General features: G+C 40.1%; 1 protein-coding gene across 1 annotated transcript in view; it reads right to left on the minus strand.

Moving 5' to 3' along the window:
- Positions 1–12596, minus strand: part of LOC134224624 (uncharacterized) — a 619481-nt gene that overhangs the window by 90690 nt on the left and 516195 nt on the right. The gene's annotated exons all lie outside the window — the stretch shown is intronic.

The raw sequence follows: 12596 nt of genomic DNA on the forward strand, positions 1-12596 counted from the left end.
TGAATTAGTATCATGTTTCTTGATCGTAAATTGTGCCGTCCAACTGCAAATCACTGTTTTTGGATGTTTCTGCATACATTTTTCCATATAAACTTCCAACGAGTTTAGCACTGCCCAAACGTTGACCGATTTGGCTGAAATTTTGTCCAGAGCATCAGGGCATCAAATAGAACCGAATAAGAGGGCGGCCCATCAAAAAATTTGAAAAAGTGTTTTTTAAGCCACCTTAAATTGCTTACCCAGTCAACACAAGATCGTATATGATGTCACATAAGATGCTAAAGTGGAGGCCATATATGTACATCCCCATACAACATGTACGTATATCGCCTCCACATTAGCATCTTATGTTGCATCCTATACGATTTTGTGTTGACTGGGTAGCTAGGGCATATTGCCCCTTCTTCCCCTACCTAATGCGTTAGGAAAAGATTGATTAATTTGATCGATATTTTACATGTTTCCGCTATGATTTGGAAATAGCTCATATCGACATCACTGTCTGCTGCTTGCATTGATTGTTTGACTGTGTTAGTAAGCCGCAAGGTAGCCATACTGAATGACATGTCGAGTAGCCTGCAAAATCAAATTTCTGTTCAATAAAATGCTAAATTAGTTAACTGTCATCGGTGGTCAACAGCATATAAGCTGCTCTTCAGTTTGCGCTGGTAAAAATAGGCTGCACTGGTGGTTTTCATTGATAAAAACGGCATTTACCACGTTTACCCCCGCGTCCTACCCCCAGTTCCCCTACATAACTTTTCCTTTATCTATATTTCTCTTCATCTGCCTTTTCGAGTTAACGAAATCTACTTTCCGTGGTATTGTGGAGATGGAGAGGTTTTCTCAGTCTTTAGTAACAACAAAATCTTATATTTCTCTCCTTTCCCAACTGACTGGAACCGTAGGCAGTAAATACCAACTTTTATTCATTTGATCATAGCGCAATTTACACCAGTTCTAACCAGTCACGGAGTAGCTACCATTGACAAGCATAGTCAGTTTTATCTAAGTTAAGCTAAGCTACATCCTTGTTTAGGTGTTCAACTTTTAATTAATCTACAGTCAGCCTGTCAATTCTTTTAAAATTTCAGAAATTTCCAGAGCCTCCCTGAACTAGCAGAAACAATTACGTACCTTCAGAAAGTTTTCAACATTTTCATGGAAGAAACTATTAGAAACTTCAAGACTTCTTGCAAAATCTCAATATATCATTGGACACTTTTTATAATGATAAGAATTTCTCGTAGACTCTGAGAAGCCTTTCGGAATAGTTTTCTCTTCTACAATCCCTGGAAACCTCCGCGATTGCCAGTTTAACCTCTAATTAACTTTGAATGCAATTTTTTATATATCTAGAAATTGGAATAGTATTCATAGTATTAGACCATATAGTATGTTCTTACCATAATCAAGTCGAAGCATTGTCCTACCCAGGTATTTTCATGCGTAGGACATGTCCTATTTGTCCCACCCACTCCCGGCGCCACTGACTGACCCTTCATTTTTCATTTTCATTTATTTAGTTTACATCTAAACAGATAACACTGAATGTTGATTTGACACCACAATACACGGTTCGAGGCTGCATCTCTCCATCCTCGAATGCGCCTTACGCTCGCCAAGTCGTTTTGCACCTGGTCTGCCCACCTTGCTCGCTGTGCTCCACGCCATCTCTCGTACCTGTCGGATTGGAAGCGAACACTATTGTTGCAGGGTTCCCGACCAGTTAGTCATAACAAAATTGTATCACAATTATATCAATATGTGTTACAAATAACAAAACTTGCAATAATTTTGTTTTAAATTCTCTGTCAAAGATGTTGGAAAGAAAATTTCATGATCGTCATAACATGATTATAACATAATGTGTTATGTTCATTTTCACCAAAAAAAAATTGCCTACATTTCTGGTAGATAGGAATTCAAAAAAAACGAAGGTACCAGCTTCAGTATAACTTGAACTTACATTCAAAGTTGAACCATCTGGACAATGTTAATTGCCTACATTATGGATATTCATAATCTTTTCAATAACATAATTTGTTATAGTGTAAGCTATTTTCACCCCTTTTCATGTAACACATTGAGTTATATTTTTGTTTTATTAATAACATATTTAGTAATATTTTTGTTAAAACTAGAAGAGATTTTGTTACAATTTTTGTTATTTTAACTACTAATGGTACATGTTTTATAACAATCTCAGTTATAAAAAACTGCTGTAACATAATAACATGTTCTGATATAAAGCTGTTACTATTCACTGGTCGGGTTGCTGTCCAGCATTCTTGCAACATGCTACCTTCCGGCTTTAGCGAGCTCGTGGTTCATTTTTCGCCGCCACACACCGTCTTCTTGCACACCGCCAAAGATGGTCCTAAGCACCCGTCTCTCGAATACTTCGAGTGCTTGCAAGTCCTCCTCGAGCATTGTCCATGTTTCACGTCCGTAGAGGACTACCAGTCTTATTAGCATCTTGCACATGACACATTTGGTGCGGTGGCGAATCTTTTTTGACCGCAGTTTGTTCTGGAGCCCGTAGTAGGCCCGACTTCCACAGATGATGCGCCTTCGTATTTCGCGACTAACATTGTTATCAGCCGTTAGCAAGGATCCAAGTTAGACGAATTCCTCGACCACCTCGAAGGTATCCCCGCCTATCGTAACACTGCTTCCCAGGCGGGCCCTGTCGCGCTCGGTTCCGCTTACAAGCATGTACTTTGTCTTTGACGCATTCACCACCAGTCCAACTTTTGTTGCTTCACGTTTCAGGCGGGTTCTGCCACCTTTGCAAATGTTCGGCCGACAATGTCCATGTCATCCGCGAAACAAATAAATTGACTTTATCTGTTGAAAATCGTACCCCGGCTGTTACACCCGGCTCTCCGCATGACACCTTCTTGTGCAATGTTGAACAACAGGCACAAAATTCCATCACCTTGTGCGATTCGAACGAACGAACACTCGCCCGAAATCTTCACGCAGATTTGCATACCATCCAGCGTTGCTTTGATCAGTCTGGTATACTTCCCTGAGAAGCTGTTTTCGTCCATTATTTTCCATAGCTCTACGCGGTCTATACTGTCGTATGCCGCCTTGAAATCAATGAACAGATGGTGCCTACACAGTAAAATATTCTGAAAATATTCTTGCTGTCCTTCTCCTCCAGAATCAGTCTGCACTCTTCGTCGAACCAATCGTTCCGTCGACCTCGTCCCATATACCCGACGTTGTTCTCCGCTGCGTCGTTCATGGCTACTTCAACTATATTCCAGCAGTCCTCAAGAGGGGCCCCATCGAGCTCACCCTCTTCCGGCAACGCTGCCTCAAGATGCTGCGTCTATGCAGTGGCGACATCAGGTTGCTTCAGTCGCTCTAAGCCGTACCGTGGCGGTCGTCGGTACCGAACATTGTTGATAACGGATAGTTATGGGTGCAGATCAACCTTCACCAGATAGTGGTTGGAGTCGATGTTAGAGCCACGATATGTCCTGACATCGATGATGTCGGAGAAGTGCCGTCCATCAATCAGAACGTGGTCGATTTGTGATTCTGTCTGCAGTGGTGATCTCCAGGTGTACCGATACGGAAGGCTGTGTTGAAAGTAGGTGCTGCGAATGGCCTTATTCTTGGAGGCGTAGAAATCAATTAGTCGTAGGCAATTTTTGGTCGTCAACCGGTGAGCACCTCCCGCAAACCTCCCGTAGCGCTACGATGCCGAATCCACGGTCCTGGAGCACATGCGTGTGCTCCCGATGAAGTTGAGAGATTTGCAATTCCGCGAACCCAGTTTCCAATCGCTAGTCCCTGTTCGTCGCAGTGGTCTTCGCCGATTGTTCCGGTCCGTACTCTCATGTTGATTATTCATTACGTTAGTTTTTTTTAAAGGCTGGCGTGCAGGGCCTGACACCAAATCTCCTAAATTTCCTGAGGACCATTCCTCCTTGTTTCCGGTGGATCACGGTGCACAGTTTCACTAAGAGTCCCTCCCTGTTAGCATACGACCATAGTTCCCACAGGGGTTCGTTACTCGATTTTATCTAAGGTAGCTCGTATCCCGTCCAGTCCAGATCGCGAGATGGGGTTGATTTTATTCCTTCAGATACGCGAAGTACCAATGGTACGCTTTACTCAGAATTTATCGTGCCATGGAGTTCGATGGAGCTTTTCAAGTTCATAATACTGGAAAAACATGTGACATGTGACATGTTTAAAATAACGAAATGATGGCCCATGGTGCTGTCCCAGTTCAAAGGTATAGAATAGATCCCATAGAACACTGTTTATTTTTTATTTTTTTAATGGTCATACAGGCTTTCAAGATTTTTACTCAAGAATAGTTTGGCGTAGTTGCTAAGTGGAGGTGGCAGTGTTCGACTAACAGTTCAGTATAGGAAATTTTCGGGTAGAAAATTTTCTCGACTTCCCAGGGTATTAAAGTATCATCATGTTTTAGCCTCATGATATACGGATGCAAAAATTGTAACTTGACTTAGCAACCTTACAATTATTAACTGTGGAGTTGAAATTAAGCTGCAAGGCGGCAATGTCCCGGTTGGACATGTAATGGATTCCGGGAGGCTCCTTAAGGTCTGAGGGAAGCTCTCTCGCGGTAGAGCGCTAATTTCGTACTAAAATGTCTATAACTCGGAATTAGGAACGAATTTCGCTTATCCCAACTAACAATTTCTTTGAAATTTATCAAGGAATGTTCCTACAAAATTTCATGGACCTACTATTTCCCAAATTTGAATTAAGCTCTAAATACTGAACTATTGTACAACTGGAATTTTCGCTTCTCAGTATCTCTCTCCGATGATTTGAGGCACAAAGGAACCGAATTTCACAAAACCCAACTGACAAAAGTTTTGAATTTTACCAACGATCCTTCTAATGTAATAAAAAGAATATGTCACCGCAATAAAATTAGCAGGAAGATCTTTTTACTTCAACCATCATATTTGGTGAAACGGTGAACGGTGTAGTTTGTTTCTGCAGTGCAGTGATAAATAAAAATCAATTAACGTGTGAAATTGATCAAGTGCCGCGGGACAGCCGACAGGTTGTCGCTGCTGGTTATTTTCGTTTAATTGTGGATTTTCTGCCCCAGCAGCAGCTGGCGGCCGGTAACATTTTTGCGCCTTTATTGTTTCTTTGTGTTTTGTGTCGTCTGCATTGGTACCGTTTGAGCTGTGTGAAGGTAGTAGCGAGATGGTTGAGTGCAGTGAGTGCGGTATGGGGGTCCTGCCCAGCGATTTGCCTATGAGTTGTTCGGGTTGTGGTTGCGCTAAAGTGTACCACTACAAGTGCACTTCCATGACCAAACCATTGGCAAAGCTGGTCACGGAGAATGTAAATGTTGTGTTCAAGTGTGATCAATGTTTATCAAGCCAGTGTTGTGGCGAGCAGAATATTCTGTTCTCGAACACACAAAAGTTGGAAGAAGAGATGAAGAAGATTTCTTCACTCTCTGATTCGATCGGTGGTATTCGAGACAATATTGCTGCTCAGATAAACATCGCGTTGAAAGACGGGATGGAGCAATTGGGGAAAAAGGTACAAAATGCCTTAGACAATGCAGTCTCTGGTTTTCGGGATTTAATTGGAAATGAGTTGGAAAATATGAAAGGCCGGCCACCCGGACTTAGCACATTCCATCGATGGCACCACCGACGTCAGCGATTTGGGTGCCCTCGGCAACGGCGACGGCACGGAGCTCGGTCAGCAGTATCATCGATTGGCAGCGAGGCCAGGTGTAGGGTGCTGATATGGCATTATTAGGTTAGGTGGTAGGTTACATTAAGACAATAAATCAGTTTAAGTTTAGTAGTCAATCGACTTGGGTCTTTTTTAAAAAGAAATCCCAAACGCGAGAACGCGAACTCGCGCAGTAAAGTAGATGCAATGAATGTAATGCAAGGTTCATCTCGTTCGACTTCGGAGTCGGCACTTAATCCCAGAGGTAAAAAGCGGAAGGTTCAGGAAGCAGACGACGCGTCTGATGATGTTTTTAATGAAAAGGTTAGTTTCGCGGATATTGTTAAGAAGAAGTGCACTGGGATGAAAAGTAATAGTAGTAATAAAGCTAAGACAAAAAGTACGACCGCTAATGATGTGAAGGTTGTTCGTAAGGCTCGTCCGGTTATAGTGATAAAACCGAAAGAGTCCAACCAGAGTAGCGATGATACTCGGAAATTTTGACCACCAAATTAGATCCAAAACACACAAAATCAGTAACTTTAGAAACGGGAAAAACGGCTCTATTATTGCTGAGTGTGCAACAGGATATAGTATTAATGTTGTGAAAGAAGGCATTCAAAGCGAGTTGGGTGAAAATTACAATGCTGTTGTTCCCTCATCGGTGCCAAGGTTAAAAGTGATGGGCATGAGCGAGAAACTTTCCTCCGATGACTTCATTCAGATTTTAAAAGATCAGAATGAAGACATCGCTATCAATGATGTAAAAGTAATACGGGTGTTTGAAAATCCTCGTTTCAAATACAACAAGTACAACGTTGTGATTGAAGTCGATAAAGACAGTCATAGCTGTTTCTTCTTCTTCTTCTTCTTCAGCATGGTCTTGCTTTGTAGCCGCGCGTCTTACCGCACGGCTAAGGAGGGCCCCTAAGGTCATAGCTGTTTGTTGACCGCGAAGAAAGTAAATATAAGGTTTGATCGGTGCCTTGATGTTCCTGAGATTAGTATTCTTAGGTGTTTCCAATGTGGAGAATTTGGGAACATGAGCACAGATTGCAAAAACGCTATCGCGTGCTCTAAGTGCAGTGGACCTCACAAGACATCTGAATGCACGTCATCTGTATTGAAATGTGTTAATTGTAATAAAATGAATCAAGAACGTAAAACGAATTTGGACGTTAAACACGGAGCATTCAGTACTGAATGCAAAGTGTATAAAAGATTAGTTGATCGCAAAAAGAGCAGCTTGCATTTCAATGAATAGCAACCAAGTTCTAGTATGAATGTAAATAAATTCGATATTTTGTATTTGAACATTGCAGGTCTCTCTACAAACTACGTTGCATTACGTCAGCTTGTAGAACGTCCATTTTTAGTCTTTTTATCTGAAACGCATATCGTTGACAGTGATTCTTTCGAACAGTACAGTATCCCGGGTTACAGTGTAGCTGCTTGTTTATCACATTCAAGACACACTGGCGGTGTTGCTATTTATGTCAAAGAATCGGTTCAATTCAAGCTTCAATTGAACGAAGTTTGTGATGGTAACTGGTTCTTAGGCATTGCAGTTGAACGTGGCATGAAGATGGGTAACTATGGAGTTTTATATCACTCTCCCAGTTCAAATGATCAGCGATTTGTTGAAATTTTGGAGAACTGGTTGGAGATGTTCATAGATCCTAGTAAATTAAATATACTCGCTGGCGATTTTAATATCAATTGGTGTGACATCCATAATTCGAATCATTTGAAACGGTTAGCAGACTTTTTTGATTTGAAACAAAAGGTCTTCGATTATACACGTATTTCTCAGCACAGTAGAACTTTAATTGATCATGTATATTCTAATTTCGATTCCGTTAGTACGGTAACGATTTGTGATTTGAAAATAACCGATCATGAAACTCTAGTAATTAACGTAGATGATAATAGTGATAATAATAGTGATCTTATCAAATTAAAGTGCTGGAGAAAATATTCAAAACAAGCTATCTCGAGTCTTGTCGCAAGAAACGTGGATTTTCAATCAAACGTCGGTTCGTTAGATCAAAAATCAGCTGTTCTTACTGACGTTTTGAAAACCTGTACCAATAATCTAATAGAACATAAATATGTATCTCTGAAAAACTCGAACAGCTGGTACAATCTGGATCTTTTACGATTGTAAATTGTACAGAAAATTTTGTAGAAGTAATAATGCTATTCATTGGAAAAGGTATCAGGTCGCGCGTAATAAATATTCGCATATGTTGAAAAAAAACGAGATGCGAATATATTCAGAGGAAAATTGATCAGCATCAAAATAACAGCAAAGAGTTATGGAAAATTTTGAAATCCTTGTTAAAACCTAATAGTAGCAAACCGCGATCCATAACCTTCGATGGCACATTAGAACAGTCAGAACAAGTTATTGCAGATAAATTCAATCAATATTTCGTCAACAGTGTCCCACTGATTAACCAGTCCATTGAGTTAGTTGATGAGCCTGACGAAATAAAACAGCTTGAACGAGGATTTACACTCTCTAAGTAGATGGTTGAAATACAAGCAATTGAAATTGAATATTAGTAAAACAAAATACATGGTAATTTCGCGAACCCGAGTAAATGAGGATGTCTCTGTTAAAATTGATGATGAGACAATTGATCGCGTCCGCGATATTAAATATCTTGGCGTGATTATTGATGACAAGCTAAAATTTGACATACATATTGACAATGTTATCAAGAAAATAGCCAAGAAGTATGGAATGCTCTGTCGATTAAAACACGATTTGACTATTGGTAGCAAAATACTCTTGTATAAATCAATCATCTCTCCTCATCTGGATTTTTGCCCTTCCATCCTTTTCTTGGCTAACGAAACACAAATATCGAGATTGCAGCGCTTACAAAATAAAATAATGCGTTTGATTTTAAAATGTGATAGATTCACTTCCTCAACTTTCCTGTTGGACGCCTTACAATGGCTATGGTGTTCATTTTTAAAGTAATAAACGGTTTACTGCCTCGATATTTGTGTGATCGAATTGAAAGAGGAAGTGATATTCATAGTTAGAATACTAGACACGCGGATAATGTGAGAACACCCTATTTTCTGTATGGCGCTTCACAAAACTCTTTGTTTTTTAAAGGTATAAATGTTTTCAATTCGATGCCTTCACACATCAAACGTGCAGTCACGCTAACGCAGTTTAAGAGACAATGTATTTCACACGTCAAAGCTGCCTTTGAACAGCTACCCGGCAATTTTTTACCCGTTAACACATGTATCTTGACGAAGTTTATAACAACGGATGATTTTTATGGACCAATTTTTATTTTATTATTTATTGAGGCATTAATAAGCTATAACGTTCGCCTCGATGATGATGATGGATTTTAATTTATTGACGTAGTTTATTTTTAACCTTTCTTTGTGTAGTCTACAAAAGTTTGAGCATCGTGCGCGGATTACAGATATGAATGATTTTGAATTTATTTAAAAACTTGCATATTTCGAACTGTTGAATCATGCTCTTGAATTAGTAGTAAGCCTTCTGGTAGATTATTTTGTACTCGCGGTTGTTCCGAAACTTTTGTTATCGACGGAGCGGTTACACAAGTTTTGATGTTTGGTTGTCGAACCTAATGATCCATGTTCAGATACATGTGAGTTTTAGATTGCGATATTGGTTTGTGAAAAGAACGCGATGTTTGGCGGAGCTTTTGAAATCTGTGCGAGAGGTTTCACAAGTTTAGCTTTTGATGAGCTCCATGTATCACTACTGTTGATTACAAAAATTCTAGGTGTAGTTCTTTAGTTCATTTTACCAATTTATTTTTGCTGTACAGTATGGAATTTTATTTTGGATTTTATATCTGTATATACAATCGGATCGTTTGTTTGCAAAACCGATTACATTGATCTTATTTAATTATCTTAAAGATAACTCGTCCAGCTCAAACCTTTGTAGGGGTATGTGGCGGGACCATCATCATCATCATCATCACCAAGTTTTTTTTAAATTCCATACAAAAGCTACCATTTCGGGAGAGCAGCCAACAGCATATTTTCTTGTGGCGCACGGCAGGAAAGGAGCGATGAGAGCGATAGAAAGTCCGTCAACTTTGTATCTAGCGTGACACTAGAAAAAAAAGCGTATTCCTATTTGTGAACACGAGGATACCAAATATATAAATTGAAATCTCATATAGGAATGAGATGAGATAAACAATTGAAAATAAATAAGGCAAATAAAAAAAAAAATAAATAAGACAAATAAAGCAAATATAACAAATAGGACAAATAAGACAGACAAGACAAATTCCTACGGAAGTCCCTCCAGGTATTCCTCCAGAAGTGCCTTCAGAAGTTCCTCCGGGAATTCCTCCGGAAGTTCCTCCGAGAATTCCTTCGGAAGTTCCTCCGAGAATTCCTCCAGAAGTTCCTCCAAGAATTCCTCCTGAAGTTCCTTCAAGAATTCCTCCGGAAATTGCTCCAGGAATTCCTTCGGAAGTTCCTCCTGGAATTCCACTCCAGAAATTTCTCTGGAAGTTCCTTCAGGAATTCCTCTGGAAGTTCCTTCAGGAATTTCTTCGGAAGTTCCTCCAGGAATTTCTTCGTTCCCCCAGGAATTCCTCCAAACGTTCCTCCGGGAATTCCTCCGGAAGTTCCTCCACGAATTCCTACGGAAGTTCCTTTAGGAATTCTTCCGGAAGTTCCTCCAGCAATTCCTCCGGAAGTTCCTCCCGGAATTCCTCCGGAAGATCCTCCAGGTATTCGTCCAGAAGTTTCTTCAAAAGTTCCTACGGGAATTCCTCTGGAAGTTCCTCCAAGAATTCCTTCAGAAGCTCCTCCGGGAATTCCTCCAGAAGTTCCTCCAGAAGTTCTTCCAGGAATTCCTCCTGAAGTCCTTCAAGAATTCCTCCGGACGTTCCTCCAGGAATTCCTCCGGAAGTTCCTCCAGGAATTCCTCCGGAAGTTCCTCCAGGAATTCCTCCGGAAGTTCCTCCAGGAATTCCTCCGGAAGTTCCTCCAGGAATTCCTCCGGAAGTTCCTCCAGGAATTCCTCCGGAAGTTCCTCCAGGAATTCCTCCGGAAGTTCCTCCAGGAATTCCTCCGAAAGTTCCTCCAGGAATTCCTCCGGAAGTTCTTCCAGGAATTCCTCCGGAAGTTCTTCCAGGAATTCCTCCGGAAGTTCCTCCAGGAATTCCTCCGGAAGTTTCTCCAGGAATTCCTTCGGAAGTTCTTATTTGTCTTATTTGTCATATTTGTTTTATTTGTCTTATTAGTCTTATTTGTCTAATTTGTCTTATTTTTCCTTACTTACACCAGCACCACTGTTATCACACAAATTCTTTTCAAAGCTTGTGTGGAAACCTTGTACAGAAATCCTCACACGATATTGTCTAATGTTGTTCTAGACACGGCTCATGTTTTCATTTTTCAAAACCAGCTGGAGTTTGTTTATTTTGATTTCCTCATTGCGTGATTGGTCGGCGCTGCTGCTGTTCTCTCGCCGAACCACTGCATGAGTGATAAATTTCTTTCCCATTGTTGCCAATTCCTTTTGTTCTCCGTTTACGGCAAATTCTCAAGCAATTGTAAACTGCATAATGATGAAATAATTTTGGCGACACTGACAGCGTCATTCTGGCGGGCTGAATTGGGCAAATTTCTCTCTCAGAGAGTGCTACCACGTGCTTTTTTAACGGAAAACCCTCCCCTCATACCTTAAAGCTTAATTTGAGTTTGACCCGGGAAATAAGACAGAACCTAGAATCTGTACTATTATATGACCGAGAAATCTGTGGTGTTTCGGCGCAGAACGCTCAAAGGCTACAGTTATTTATTTACAGTTGTCTGAGGTAAAATTTGTTCATGTTTAATCCACAATGATACCTTAAATAAGGAATTCCGTCGTTCCAGGAGAACTTAACAAGGTTGGCCATACATTTCGCAGTAGCGGATGCAAAACTGTAAAAAAGAACTCAGAAGGACGTTGCAGCAGACAATAACTTATAATATACCACGCGTTTCCACTCAAACATTTACGCACTGTCGTACAAAGGATAACGTGCGGGACCGAAATCCGTACACCTCATGAGATATCAATGAATTAAAGAAATTTTATGGGATTTGATATATAAATAATTCTAGGCCATTTGAAAAGGGCGTAACAGCCACAATTTATTCCTTCTGGTTCTTCGTCTACATATATTGTTATATATGTGGACAAAGAATCAGAAGGAATAAATTTAGGCTGTTACGCCCTTTTCAAATGTTGGTCTAGAATTTATCTTATCCTGTTCATATACTTGTCAGTTAAATTTTTGGTTATTGAAAGAAAGTAGGCTTTTTTGAAATTAAAATAGCAAAAATGAAAAACAATTCGCCGCCCTGCAAACGCGGAGTTTCATTCGCCATTTGTTTGCGTGTTGACCATGATTGTACCAAAGGAGCCTGTATTTAAATTGCAATTTGCAATAAATAAAGTAAGATCATCCGAATACTAATCAAACGGATTTCTTCTCAAGATGTGTTTTGAACTATTTACAGTGATAGTCTAGTCATCTGTGTTGCTTTGATTTAAAAATTATATAACGAAGAGATTAAGTGTATGGATTTCATAGCCACACGATAGCGGAGGCATTTTGCGTTGTCTCCTTAGAGCTGCCAATTAAGGACAAGCCTCCTGGAATCCAAAACAAATTTCAACTGCGTTTTCAAGGGCACCCCACTTAAAACGGAAGCAACGCACAACTGTAATTTTTACTTTTCCAGCTATGCTGCGTCATAGCATGCGTGACGATTTTATTGATTATAGCAGTAATTGGCAAGAAACTGCATATTGCTAATTTTAAACATGTTTACTGTTCTTGCTTGTCGAAATGTAAATAATGAAATAATTTGCT

Source organism: Armigeres subalbatus, chromosome 1 (assembly GCF_024139115.2).
Source record: "Armigeres subalbatus isolate Guangzhou_Male chromosome 1, GZ_Asu_2, whole genome shotgun sequence".
In the NCBI taxonomy this organism is placed as follows: Eukaryota; Metazoa; Arthropoda; class Insecta; order Diptera; family Culicidae; genus Armigeres; species Armigeres subalbatus.